The following is a 13,846-nucleotide window of genomic DNA, read 5'->3' on the forward strand; positions in this document are numbered from 1 at the left end:
GACAATATACAGCCTTGACATACTGCTTTCCCAATTTGGAACCAGTCTGTTGTTCCATGTCCAGTTCTAACTGTTGCTTCTTGACCCTGCATACAGATTTCTTAGGAGGCAGGTCAGGTGGTCTGGTATTCCCATCTCTTTAAGAATTTTCCACAGTTTGTTGTGATCAAAAAGTTCTAGTTATATGCAATATCTGTCACCTCTAGCTGTGAGGTGTAAGGATAAATGCCTGCATTTCAGATGTTGTGAATATTTATGGAAAACAGCAGCACCTCCATGAATTATAGGTCGGCCGGGCCCTGTCCTCTAAGGACTCCCATTCTAGAGCTGTGTTGTTTACAGTTGCCACTTGCATACAGTTTATACAGGAAGCATATCATTTACTGAGTGCACGCGCACACACGAACACACATACACGTACGCGCACACAGGTCATTTAGACCCAAGGAGATAGATTGCTGCTGCTGCTGCTGCTGCTGCTAAGTCACTTCAGTCGTGTCTGACTCTGTGCGACCCTGTAGACGGCAGCCCACCAGGCTCCCCCATCCCTGGGATTCTCCAGGCAAGAACACTGGAGTGGGTTGCCATTTCCTTCTCCAATGCATGAAAGTGAAAGTGAAGTCACTCAGTCATGTCCAACTCTTCGCAACCCCATGGACTGCAGCCTACCAGGCTCCTCCACCTATGGAATTTTCCAGGCAACAGTACTGGAGTGAGTTGCCATTGCCTTCTCCAAGGAGATAGACCTAATGGACTTGAAATTATTACTAGATTATGACTGTGATCCCAAACAATCTTCAACAAACAAAAACCTGCTTTCTGAGATGTTTCAATGTTTTACTCCATCTAGAGGTAGGAGACTAAATAGTTCCCTTCTTGAGGTTTTTCCCAGCATTACTATTTAAAGATTTTATGATCAGATTCCCTGTGGCCCAGCAGGACCCCTGATATTATGGCCTGAACCGGTTGTATTTATTATTGTGGTACAGGATTGAACTGTAAAGTTGATTGGAGGAGACTGCAGGGGAAAACCCCTTGGGAATCCAGAACATCAGATTTGCCACACTGGCTTAGAACTGTGGCCTATCCTGCTACATATATGTCTGACAGCCATGAATAAATGTCTTATGTGTCTCCTCCAGAGGTTAGGAATGTATTTCAAGCATTCGTAATGTCCCTTAATAACTCACAGTGGGTTTATAAAGACGAGAGTTCCATTGATTCCCAAATGCATGGACACCGTTGTTTTAGCTTTCATTATTCTTGCCAATAATGACCAGCTTTTCTGTTTCTTTTTTTTTTTTTTTCCTTTAATCCACCCTAACTCATTGATCAGGCTAAATTAAATTCCTCTCAGAAGTCATGTTGCTGGCTCCATGTCCATCATATTTTAGCTACAGGCAGCATTATTTTGTCCTAAATGCCTTAGTTTGCACTTATCCACACTGTGGCTTATTAATGCCTCTGTTTTTTCATGTGGTCTTATGAGAACTTATTGCTATATTCCGTTCAACTGAGCATTTCAATACCCGGAAGAACATTTGTCATCTTAGGTTTCACTATGTACTTGAAATTCCAAGTTCTTTGTAGAAAAATGTTAAGTAGGTGGTGGTGTTACTGGATCCCTGGATTATTCCACTTGTCCATCCAGAAAAGTTCCTGTTTATCCTTTACCTTCTGTTTCTATTTTTAAACCAAAGCTTTAAGACATTACATCTGCTCCAGCCTATTCATTCTCCATGTGAGAATTCATTCTTAGCCTCTTAACTTCATTACTTCTCACTTTCATCCCTAGTAAAAAATTAGTAGTCTCCACCTTACAGGAGTTTTATGGAGCGCGGGGAGAATAAGATGCTTAAGGGTTGTCTTCAAGAAAGCTCCTACTTTTAAAGTGATTTTGTAAAAGCCCCTTGGTTTAGAAATGAGAAACTCTATAGCTATTATTTTTTCCTATCCTTGTTTTGCTATTTATATGTCTGAAAAGTGATCTCTGTCTGAATAGAGTCTGTACTCCGGTTTTAACTTTCTTCTCATTAACCCGTTTCACACTGAAATTGTCCTCTCTACCTTGTCCACCCTGTGAACTTTTTACCTACAGAGCCAGAACTAGTTCTCCCACAATAAATCCCACATCACTTACTTCCATCATTGAACAAATTAATGTCGTCCAGAAAGAGAATCTGGCTGTGGACATAAATCAGAAAGTAAATGTGGTCTCACTCTGGCCCTGGTGAGATCTCACTATGGTGCCTTTGTTTTCCCTTTATAAACTGGGGTTAATTCTGCTGTTTCACAGCACCTGGGTAGTGTGAATCTTGACCAAAAAAAAAAAAAGATGAAAAGCTTTTTTTCAAATGTCTTATACTATATATATATATAAATGCATAGTGAATAATCTGGAGAGTCCTCAAGTAGAAATGTGTTTTTGTGTAGCTCAATTCAGAGAAGTTTTCAAAAGAAATGTTTTACTAACCTGTTCTTTTTTTTAAGTGAAAATTAGTTTCTAATCATTTGAACTGTCTCAATTTTTCAGTATGGGAAGAGATTAATAGTATACAGAAAATACCCAAGTTATATTTTAACTGTTAAAACTGAAGGGGTTGCATAATAATATAGTGAGGTAAGGAGGAGGATTCTAGCTCAAATGTATCAAGATATAGAAATACAGAGATTAGCTTTGGTTTTGAAATTGTATTATAAATAGTAGATGTTAATGTGGTTGTTTATAGATACTCTTTATTTTTAAGTTACCAGAAATTGTCTTTTATTTTTGCAGTTTTGAACTATGTGGTTCTTGATATGTTTTGAATAAAGTTTTTATCAACTAAACTTTTTCATTTTCATTATTGATAAATAAAGTATGATTAAAATATACATAAAGATTAGTAACCTAATTACATGACTATAAAATTCAAGATTTAAAGAACGTCTTTCATAGAAGTAGTAAATTTCTATACTGAAGTCCTTTTTTAAAAATGATTTTAACAATAGTAACAGGAGTACTTTTATACTTCAAGCAATATTGTAAATATTTTTTAAAACGTGACAAGTTACATATTATTGTAATTGCTTGTGGAAATTACTTAATACTTTTTAAATGAAACTGAATTTATTCCATTTAAAAACTGTTTTCATTCCTGATTAGTCTTTAGGTGTTAAAATGTCCCTTCTTTACTGAAATGGTATTAGTGCTAGATGATAAATTTTAATATGTTCTTACATTTTTTAACTTGGAATTCCTGAATTTTTTTAGGGATGGATGCTTTACTGATCTGTTAGCTCTCAAAATAGGAACCACTTTAAAAGAAACATTTTATGGAGATACCATAATTTTCATCCTCTTAAATTCTAAAAGTCAATGCTGTTTAGTTATTCAGAGAATTTTGTAATCATCACCAAAGCCAATTTTAGACTATTTTCATTGCCCCAGAAAGAAGCCCACTCCTATTTGCTCCTTGCCTCAGTCCCCCTTCCCCTTCCCAGCCCCTGGCAACAGCAGTCTACTTTCTATCTCTGTGAATTGGCCTATTGTGGACATTACATGTAAATAGAATCACATAATATGTAGGCTTCTTTCACTTGGCATAATGTGTTCAAGGTTCAACCATGCTTACAGCATTTATTCATTTCTTTTTATTGCTGAATAATATTCCATTGTATAGATATTCCACATTTATCCAATCATCAGTTGAGGAATATTTGGGTTGTTCCTACTTTCTGGAAAGAATTATGTATTATTCATGTACAAGCCTTTGTGTGAACATATGTATTTATTTTTCTTCCATATATACCTAGGAGTGGAATTGCTAGATCATGTGGGAACTCAGACTGAACCTTTTGAGGAGCTGCCAGACTGTTTGCCAAAGCTGCGGCACCATTTTACATTCCTACCAACGGTGTTTGAGGGTTTCAGTTTCTCCCCATTCTTACCAATGCTTGTTGTTATCTGCTCTTTTTAACTATAACCATCCTAGTAGGTATGAAGTGCTGTCTCACTGTTTTATAATTTCCCTGACTGCTGATGATGTGTTTTTTTTGTCTTGTTTTGTTTTCTACCATCCTTTAAAAATGTAAAGTCATTCTTAGCTCATGGGTCATATTGCAGGCTGGTTTTGACCCATAGTTAGCTAACCTCTGACCTAGAGGATAAAGAAAGATCATTAAACCAATATTATAAATACACTGTGTATGTTCATCAATGTAGAGGAAAGCGTGAGCCATTGTGCCAAAGAAAATAAAATACTTAGGTATAAATTAAACAAAATCTATATAGGGTCTCAGTGATGAAAATTATAAAATGCTGATGAAAGACATCAAAGAAAACCTAAATAAATAGAGAAACTTACCATGCTCATTTATTGGAAACTTCAGTTGGGAAGGGACATACACAGTTGGCACCTGCAAGGTGGTGCCTCCTGGCTAGTACAGTGTTGACATAGACCATCTCTTACTGCACGTATGACATAGAGTCATCAGAAACTAGAGCTACCATCTTCCTGACTGTCATTGGTCTTCACCTCCACACCTGTCTGTCCTGCCATTATATTGTTAGACTCCCAAATAGCCTATGGCTCTTTCTCAGCCTTCATTCTCTGAAATCATGGCCATATTGCCACAAGACAGATAACTACATACCCTCACACTTCCCAGAAGGTCAAAGCAGTGTTGGAATGAAGTCAGAACAAAGGTGAACATGTTATATCTTAGTTGGGTATTGAATGGGTAGGAAATAGCCAGTAAACAAAAGAGCAGACATACTCTACACAAATAGTCAGTTTGGAGAAGAATTCAAATTAGGAGTCAAAAAAATTGGGTATGATGATTGTTCATGTTTAGATAACAGAATCATGAACTCTTGCAACCAGATATTTTTGCCTCTGAATTTCTTCTCCCCAGAGGTTCTGGGAAAAGCCTTGAGATTTATGCTTTCACCAAGAAGTAAAACGTGGGGGAAAAAAAAAATCCCTTCTACAACCTGAAATTGCTGCAAAAAAGCTCTAGAGAAATTAGATGGAAAATCATCCAGAAAATAATTAATTCATATCTCAAACTTTAGCCCTTGAAATTCTAGTCTAATTGTGTGTCTGTGTATGTGTGTGCATGCACATGCTCAGTCATGTTTGACTTTTTGAGGCCCTATGGACTGGCCGGCTAGGCTCCTCTGCCTGTGGAATTTTCCAGGCAAGAATACTGGAGTGGTGTGCCATTTTCTCCTCCAGAGGATCTTCCCATCTCAGGGATCTACCTCGCATCTCTTGCATTTGCATTCAGATTCTTTACCACCAGCGCCACCTGAGTTTCCAAGTTGTCTTTAGTTCATGAATCATGATTAAGAACATCCCAGCCTTTTTGTCCACAATCTGCCTCTCTGCTTCTAAACACTTCTCCTCCTACTTACTGATGGTAAAGCCCAGAGGTGCAGTGTGGGATTGTTGCCTTTGACCTGCATTTCTCAGCTCAAAGCAAACCAAAAACTGCTTTGCTGGGCAGAAGAATGTTACCTTGCTCAGTGCAGCAGATGGGCAGAACTGTTCAATTGCTCAGAGCTCACAGTTGCTAATTCCCTAAAATTTGGATTTTCTAAGTAGAAATGTGCAGGGCATAGAGACTTAAGCTGCAACTTCTCTGTAAACTCTCCCATTGTTGTATTGGCTAAAGAAGAAACAAAGCCTTTTCTAAAACGTATAGCACATGCCGACTTTCTGGGTTTTCAGGCATAGCCCTGCTTTCAAAGTTGGTCTTGATTTACCTGTGTTCCGTTAACTCAGAGGTTCTCAAACTTCAGCTTGCATTAGAATCACCCAGAGAGTTAGTTAAAACTCAGATTCCTGGGTCCCGCCTGCAGTTTCTGACTCAGTCGGTCAGGGAAGAGACCTGAGGAACTGCATTTCTAAGAGGTTCCCAGGACAAGCTGCCACTGGTGGTCCTGTAAGACCATAACACTCTGCAGGCCCCCTTGGCTGCTGCTCTTACCTGGCTGTTCATTAGGGTAACTTCATCCACCTGGCTTGCTAGGCATTCGCACACTTGGCCTTTATCATGTGGGATTCTCACACAATGATGAGGGTGAAAGAGGAGAGTGAAAGAGGTGCTTGAAACTCAACATTCAAAAAACTGAGATCATGACATCCGGTTCCATCACTTTATGGAAAATAGAAGGGGAAAAGTGGAAGTAGTGACAGCTTTCATTTTCTTGGGCTCCCAAATCACTGTGGATGGTGACTGTAGTGAAATTAAAAGATGCTTGCTCCTTGGAAAGTTCTAACAAACCAAACAGCATATTAAAAAGCAGAGACATCACTTTCCCGACAAAGGTCTTATAGTCAAAGCTTTGGTTTTTCCAGTAGTCATGTACACGTGTGAGGGTTGGGCCATAAAGAAGGCCGAGTGCCGAAGAACAGATGCCTTCAGACTGTGATGCTGGAGGAGAGTCTTGAGAGTCCCTTAGACAGCAAGAAAATCAACCCTGAATATTCATTGGAAAGACTGATGCCAAAGCTCCAATACTTTGGCCATCTGATGCAGAAATCCAAATCATTAGAAAAGACCCTTATGCTGGGAAAGATTGAAGAGGAAAAGGGGGCAGCAGAGGATGAGATGGTGAGATAACATCAGCAACTCAATGGACATGAATTTGAGCGAACTTTGGAACACAGTAGAGGACAAAGGAGCCTGACATGCTGCAATCCATGTGGTCACAGAGCTGGATATGACTTAGTGACTGAACAACAACAACAAGAGAATGTGGGATTCTCTCGTGGGGAAGGGTACTCTCCTACTCCATTTGTGGTACTTTCATCATTGCTGAGCATTGGTGATACCGAAGCTCCTCGTTACGATAGTCCTGGCAAATAATGAGGCCATGCCTCATTAGCATCACCTTGATACATGGTATTGCCTTTTTAGTTAGTTTTCAGGCCTCACATAATATAGAATTATGTCGTGATTGATATGTCCATACCCCTAAGCCCTTTAATTCTTTGCTCCTCTATATTCCAGGACATTCTGGCATTCCAACTTCACTTAGTAGATGGACCATTGCTTTTTCATGCTTCTAGGTACCATGCTAGACATCATCTCCTAGGGTTCTTGACAGGTTGTAAATCCTGTATCTTTGAAGTATGCTCCCAAATCAATAAACTCTCCCTCATCTGATCTTATGCTCCAGCCCTGCTCAGTCACACAGCCTCAGAACCCAGTCCAACTGGTACTGCCTTGCATCTGCCAGTGAATGTTGGCTAGGCCTTGCAGCTTCTTTGGAGTGAAGTCCCTTTATTCCTTATCAGGCCCAGCATTTCCCAGGGTGATTATGCTGTGACTTAATCCTACTTAGAAGCCTAGTAGCCAGGAGGAGAGGTGTGGGTAGATCTTGAGTAGAGCATATGCTATCTTGAAGGTGGAGGTGACGTCTATATTGATTCCAAGCAAGAGGGAAGTGCTAGCAGAGAATTCAGGGGAGTTGCAAAGAGTCAGACGTGACTAAGCCACTAAGCACAGCAGCACAGAGGACAAAGATTAGTCCCAATTTGCCCAGGACTATCGAACTTTTAGCACAGAAAGTCCCACCGCCCAGGAAACCACTCAGTCACTGAAAATCAGGACAGTTGGTCATCCCAGGATTCTGGAGATTCAACATTTTCAGGGGAATCTTCCAAGATATTCCCATCCCAAGTGTCAGCGTCTCCTTTCCCCCAACTAGTAACAGGTCTGCTTGGTGAGGTGTTTAACCGTTTCTGGAGATCAGCACTAGGTCTACTCCTGAGTTTGGCCTCAGCTGCAAGATATGCAAGCCTATTAACTTAAGGGAGATCCTCTGATTTTTATATTTGACTTTTCTATGGCCTAATAATTGCCTGCAGCTTTTCATTATGCTTTGTGTATCAGTGAAAGTATTAGCTTCTCAGTCATGTACAACTCTTCCCAACCCCATGGACTGTAGCCCACCAGGTTCCTCTGTCCGTGGAGTTCTCCAGGCCAGAATGCTAGAGTGGGTTGCCACTCACTTTTCCAGGGGGTCTTCCCAACCCAGAGATCAAACCCAGGTCTCCTACATTGTAGACAGATTCTTTACCACCTGAACCACCAGGGATGCGCTGGTGTATATCAGTGGCACTTAGCAAAATTCACACAATCCCATTGTCCTTATAATTCCTACATGTTCCTTAGGACTGTCCCCTTGGGCCAGAGGGTGCCCGTGTTCCCTCTATCACCAGCTGGGTTCTCATTGCCTGGCATGTGACTAGGGATTTGGCCCCCAAATCCTGTGTTATTGATATACTTTGAGGACCACCCCTGGATGCACTGTTGTAGGTTGGCTTCTCTGGAAGCAGATGATGAGACAGGATTTGAGTGTACGGGCGTTTTTTTTTTTTTTTTCTTTGTTTTTTTTTTTTTTTTTTTGAGACAAACACCTGTGGAAGGTAAGGGGCTGAAGCAAAATAGGGCAGAAAGACATTAGAACTGTGAGGAAGGTCTGTGAAGCATCGATCCATCCACAGGGAGGTTTGTAGCACGCATGTCCCACGTTGAGCTGAAATGGCTCCTGTCCATGCCCTGCCCCCCTCATTGGATGTAGGCTGCCCAGAAATGGCATGTTCTTGGGTGCAGAGGCCCTTTGCAACAGGATCAAGCCGGGAGCTGAAAGCTGGGGCAAGTCCTTTTCTGAAAGGAGATGTGGGCAGTGCCTTTCCACTGACTACACCAAGAGAGAAACTGAAGTAAGCTGATTACTTTCATTAGATTGGTTACTGTTAATTTATTCTTGGACTAGGGAGTCTTTGTAAGTTGCAAGATAATGTTTAATTATCATACTTTCTCTATATATTCTGCCCCTATCTCCTTCCCCTTTCAAGGGAGTACTTTCTTCATCTCAGGGGAGGTTTTATTCTTTTCTGTGTTTTTTCCCAGAAGCCTAAACCCATTGTTCTGAGAACAGAGTTTGAAGAGAAAGGCAATTTCTCTCAAACTAAAAAAAGATGCTCTAGGATGGTTGGTGTCAAGAGATACAGAGTTTCGGGTGTTTCTGTGTATTTAGAAGAGCCTCAGAGAAGGCAATGGCAACCCATTCCAGTACTCTTGCCTGGCAAATCCCATGGATGGAGGAGCCTGGTAGGCTGCAGTCCATGGGGTTGTTAAGAGTCAGACACGACTGAGCGACTTCACTTTCACTTTTCACTTTCATACATTGGAGAAGGAAATGGCAACCCACTCCAGTGTTCTTGCCTGGAGAATCTCAGGGACGGGGGAGCCTGGTAGGCTGCCGTCTATGGCGTTGCACAGAGTCGGACATGACTGAAGCGACTTAGCAGCAGCAGCAGCTGCAGCAGCAGAGGGAACAATTCCCCAGTAAATATGGGCGGTGAGACTCTTCATTGTCCTAGTCTCAGCTGAGAAGAGCAGTAGGGTGGTGAACCTGAAGAGACACCACCCCTCCTCACCACTGTGTCAGACCCCAGGACTTTGAAATAATCTTGAAACAAATAAGAAAAGAATGTTACAAAAATAGCTTTGAATTTCCAGTCTCACCTGTTGGAGTAGAAACATGGTTTTAGAAAAGCTGACTAGAAGAAAAGAAAGAGGTGTGATATTGATTGTAGTTTTGTGTATAAAGACTGATTCTTACCTGCTTCACTCATGTGAAAGACCATCATGTCAGTCTCTCCGTTCCCCAACACTGTTAACTGCTAATGTCCTTTCAGCCTCCCAGTTCCTTCCGCACACACTTTCTATGTCCTTAACCATCTGGACCACATATTACCAGATGGATGCAGAGATGTTGAGCACTTTTGCAAAGCCTTGCTCCAGCTCCTCTTGTCCATCTCTGAACAGGAGCAGGCCCATCCTGTCCTCCACCCCAACTCCACTGGTTTGTTCATTTTTTAAGATCATTTGAGTATAGTTGGTGTGCAGTGTTATGTTAGTTTCTTCTGTACACCAATGTGCATCAGCAATATGTATGCATATATGTCCCCCCTCTTGAGCCTTCTCCCACCCCACCATCCCATCCTTCTGGGTCATCACAGAGCACTGAGCTGAGCTCCCCGTGTTATACAGCAGCTTCCCACTAGCTATCTGTTTTACACATTCTTGTTCCGTCGCTCAGTTATGTCTGACTCTGCGACCCCATGGACTGCAGCACACCATGTTACCCTGTCCTTCACTATCTCCCAGAGTTCGCTCAAACTCATGTCCATTGAATCGGTGTTGTCATCCAACCATCTCATCCTGTGCCGTCCCCTTCTCCTGCCTTCGGTCTTTCCCAGCATCAGGGTCTTTTCCAATGAGCCAGCTCTGGGCACATAGCAGTGTATGTCTGTCAATGCTCTTCTCCCAGTTCATTCCAACCTCGTCCCCTCCACCACAGTAACACGTCTGTTCTCTGTGTCTGTGTCTCTATTCCTGCCATTGGTTTAGTCTTGCATTGATCTCAACTCAACTCTAGTCCTACCAGTATTTCTTTATAAGAGCACTTTAGCGAAAACTTGACTCCACCCATTTCTTGTTTTATCCTCAATTTTTTTTCACTCTCACATTCCCATCCTGTCCTTTGTATCACTCATCTCATATCTTTATTTTTATTCCTTATTTTCAGTTTCCTCATATCTGAGGTTCTTTGAAATTTCTAATTGTAAAACAGTAAATTATATTTGTCATAAGAAACCTCAAAAGACTCTTTTTATAATAAACTTTTAAAGTGAATAGAACATACTAATACTGATTTCTGACCAGTATTAAACTGGATTTTATTTTCAGTAATATCAAGGAGAATTAAAGATAGAAGAGGGGAAGTACATGTTTGAAAACCTCATCAGGAATATCCTGGAAAGAAAAGGTTGAGATTTTTTCGTATAGCAGGTCACTTGTGAAGTGAAGTGTGAAAGTCACTCAGTCATGTCTGACTTTTTGCCACCCCATGAACTATAGCCCCGCAGGCTCCTTTGTCCGTGGGGATTCTCCAGGCAAGGATACTGGAGTGGGTTTCCATGCCTTCCTCCAGGGGATCTTCCCAACACAGGGATCTAACTGAGGTCTCCCGCATTGCAGGTGGATTCTTTACCAACTAACTCACCAGGGAAGCCAAAGAATACTGGAGTGGGTACCCTGTCCCTTCTCCAGGTGATCTTCCCAACCCAGGAATCAAACAGGGTTCTCTTGCATTGCAGGTGGATTTTTACCAACTGAGCTACTGGGGAAGTCCTAGCAGGTCACTTAATGGGTCTCAGTTAGTTTTACATCATGCTTCAAAGATGATTTCCTTCTATAAAGTGTGCAGCCTTCTGCACATTTCATAGAAGGGAACATTCCATTCCCTTCTATAAAACCCAGCCTCATGTTTCAGACAGGGCTGATAAGGAGAGTTAAGAGCAGGGTTTCTGGGGAGAGGGTGTGCATTCCTTGTTTCCTCCTTGGCTCTGACACCTTTGTACAGCTCCCCATAGTTATCACCAAATTCTCCATCTTGGAGCTCTCAGCCATTTTACTCTCAACCCTTCTCAGCTTTCTGTGACATTTATTTATTCATTCATCCATTTATCTGATATGTGTGATTCAGTGCCTACCAAGGTCTGCTGCAGATACTGAGACTATGGCAATGGACAAAACAAACATGGGTGGAGAGGGTAAGAGAGACAGGAAACAGTTTAATAAGTTGTATGTTAGAAAGTGATGCATATGAATGAAAAACAAAGTAGGGAAAGGAGTTAGAAAATGTTGGGGGCATAGGGTTTATAACTTTAGGTAGAGTGTCCAGGGAACGCCTCACTGAGAAGGTGATATTTAGGGGGAAGTGGGAAGGTCTAGGGGATATCATCTGGGGAAAGAACTATCCAGGCAGCGGGAGCAGCAGGTGCAAAGGCCCTGTGGCAGGAGTGTGGCCTACACATTTGAGGACTAGGAGTGAGTAAGTAGAAGATGAAATCTGAGAAGGAAAGGGAGGTAGGCACTGACTGAATCAGGTAATCAGTCCTTTGTGGGGTATTATGAGGACTGTGCTTCTTGTGTGGTTTAGGAGTCATCAGAGAGTTCTCAACAGAGGAGTGATATACGTTGCTCATACATTAAAAGGATCACTCTGGCTGCCATGATGGAAATGTTCAAAGCAGGAGAGGACCCCTGTAGGGTGTCTGATTCAGAGAACAGTTCAAGCATTTAGCCAAGAGGCTGTGGTAGTTAGATCAGGGTTTGGGCAGGAAAAGTGATGTTCATGTTGTAGACATAACCTCCTAAACATCTGTCCTTGCTCGAATCTTCCCTGTGTTCTACAAGGCTGGACCTCTTACTTTCTTTTTTTTTTAAATATATAGTAAAATTTATTATTAACATACATTTCAGTTATATCTTAATTATCTTAATTTCAAATTGGCTAAAGGGTAGTTACAGAATATTAATAAGCTGGAGTGAGCTTTTATTTCCTAGTTGGATATGGTTTTCCTTCCTTCAGCCTGCCCTGCACAATGCTATAACTCTGGTCTTGTCACTCCTTGCTTTAGAAGTTGCTCAGTAGCCTCTCATTGCCTGGAGTAGTCTGCTCTCCGGCTGGATAGTCAGCCTTCCATAATCTGGCCCCAGGTAACCTTTCTTATCTCATCTGCCACTCCCTCTACATACTCCACTGGTATAATAGTTGTCTCTGGGTGACTTTCTGGAGCTTTACACCTACTTCCATAATACTGTGTCTGTGTATGGTCTGACCAGGACACCCTTTTCACCATTTCTCAACCTGCAAAACTCCCATTCATCTCTAGCTTTCCTAGTTAACCCTCCTCCCTTTCCAGGGTGGAATTAATTCTTTCTTGGCCCTTTTTCTGTAAGTTTACTCTTCTCACATCACTTTCTTAACTCAAGAACACCGAAATAACTCCTTGTGTTGGACCAAATCATGGCCTCTGCTTTTTTTTTTTTTTGAGGACTCTAACCCTTTGCAACTTGGAATTCTTCCTGTCTACTTGAGCACCTCCCACCTCCCAGCTGAGCTCTCTATTCTCATCAGCTTCTTTTTCTTTTTTTTTTGCTTTTCTTTTTTTATATTTTATTATTTATTTATTTATTTATTTATTTTAATTGGACGTTAATTACTTTACAATATTGTATTGGTTTTGCCATACATCAACATGAATCCGCCACAGGTGTACACGTGTTCCCCATCCTGAACTCCCCTACCTCCTCCCTCCCCGTACCATCCCTCTGGGTCATCCCAGTGCACCAGCCCCAAGCAACCAGTATCATGGATCATGATTCGTTTCATATATGATATTATACATGTTTCAGTGCCATTCTCCCAAATCATCCCACCCTCTCCCTCTCCCACAGAGTCCAAAAGACTGTTCTATACATCTGTGTCTCTTTTGCTGTCTCGTATACAGGGTTATCATTACCATCTTTCTAAATTCCATATATATGCGTTAGTATACTGTATTGGTGTTTTCCTTTCTGGCTTACTTCACTCTGTATAATAGGCTCCACCTCATTAGAACTGATTCAAATGTATTCTTTTTAATTGCTGAGTAATACTCCATTGTGTATATGTACCACAGCTTTCTTATCCATTCATCTGCTGATGGACATCTAGGTTGCTTCCATGTCCTGGCTATTATAAACAGTGCTGCGATGAACACTGTGGTACATGTGTCTCTTTCAATTCTGGTTTCCTCGGTGTGTATGCCCAGCAGTGGGATTGTTGGGTCATAAGGCAGTTCTATTTCCTGTTTTTTAAGGAATCTCCACACTGTTCTCCATAGTGGCTGTACTAGTTTGCATTCCCACCAACAGTGTAAGAGGGTTCCCTTTTCTCCACACCCTCTCCAGCATTTATTGCTTGTAGACTTTTGGATCACAGCCATTCTGACTG

At 41.5% G+C, this 13,846-nt stretch overlaps 1 protein-coding gene across 2 annotated transcripts in view; it reads left to right on the forward strand.

Annotated features, from left to right (window-relative positions):
- Positions 1-13,846, forward strand: part of NECTIN3 (nectin cell adhesion molecule 3) — a 195,817-nt gene that overhangs the window by 141,953 nt on the left and 40,018 nt on the right. Inside the window, exon 10 of one of the 2 annotated variants that reach the window (XM_027515793.1) lies at positions 3,796-4,180. The exons of the other annotated variant lie outside the window; for it this stretch is intronic. The gene's annotated coding sequence lies outside the window, so the exon portion shown is untranslated. Of the gene's footprint in view, positions 1-3,795; positions 4,181-13,846 lie in introns of those variants that run through there. 2 annotated transcript variants of the gene reach the window in all.

The sequence above is a fragment of the Bos indicus x Bos taurus genome, chromosome 1, assembly GCF_003369695.1.
Source record: "Bos indicus x Bos taurus breed Angus x Brahman F1 hybrid chromosome 1, Bos_hybrid_MaternalHap_v2.0, whole genome shotgun sequence".
Lineage (NCBI taxonomy): Eukaryota > Metazoa > Chordata > Mammalia > Artiodactyla > Bovidae > Bos > Bos indicus x Bos taurus.